Genomic DNA, 858 nt, shown 5'->3' on the forward strand with positions numbered 1-858 from the left:
ACGCGCGCGCACGCACACACGCCTGCCTGCCGAAAAAAAAGAAAGAAAGGTGGATAGACTAAGTTTTTTGGAGGGAAAACGCCCGGCTGTCGAAAGGGGCCTGCCTGCCTGGAAAAAGGATGAAAAACCTAAGTTTTTTGGTGGTAAAACGCACGGGAGCCGAAAAGGGGGCCGGCCTGCTTGCCGAGAGAGTCAAGACCCGGGAAAGTGCACATAGGGAGCACGGGAACGGAGCCAGGGAGGGGGAGAGAGAGAGAGACACAGAGACGCACAGATGGACGAGAGACAAGACCGGAGAAGAAGGAGCTCCAGTTCACCTCGCTTGCTTGCTTGCTAGCTATGTCTGTCTTTTCACCGCTGAGAGAAAGTGGTGCACCGCTCCCGGAGGCGCTGCAATACCAGGCCAATGCGTGGAGAGGACGGAGCAAGCTCCTGATCCAGCTCCCTGTTCCAAAAATCCGTTTAATATGTGTGCCATGTACCGCCATTTGGCCGTCCAGACGTTCTCCTCATCAATGACCTTTTTCCCCTCGCCCTGAAGATCCACAAATCTCTTCAAGAAAATGAAAACATCAGACTCTGGTACGTGGCCATTAAACATGTGAACAGTAATCGGCCAAAGCTCACGGGCAAACAGGGGTTCGATCACAAATTTTATCAGGGGTTCTGTGGTCCTCAATAGCTCCACCTTGTTCCATACGCTGATCACTTTGCGTTCCGAGGTTACCGTTAGGTCATAAAGATTCCTGTTCTGGAAATCTTGGATACACAAGATATCTTCCTTCCTTACTCCTAGAAAATCAAACACGATTCTCCTCTCGAAGGTCCGCCTGACCATCCACTGCGCTGCATCTTCCT

The 858-nt window shown here is 51.6% G+C and overlaps 1 pseudogene; it reads right to left on the bottom strand.

Moving 5' to 3' along the window:
• Positions 1-365: 365 nt before the first annotated feature.
• Positions 366-504, bottom strand: LOC148647766 (U2 spliceosomal RNA; annotated as a pseudogene).
• Positions 505-858: the final 354 nt, after the last annotated feature.

This window comes from Lepisosteus platostomus, chromosome 15, assembly GCF_059453375.1.
Source record: "Lepisosteus platostomus isolate fLepPlt1 chromosome 15, fLepPlt1.hap1, whole genome shotgun sequence".
NCBI lineage: Eukaryota > Metazoa > Chordata > Actinopteri > Semionotiformes > Lepisosteidae > Lepisosteus > Lepisosteus platostomus.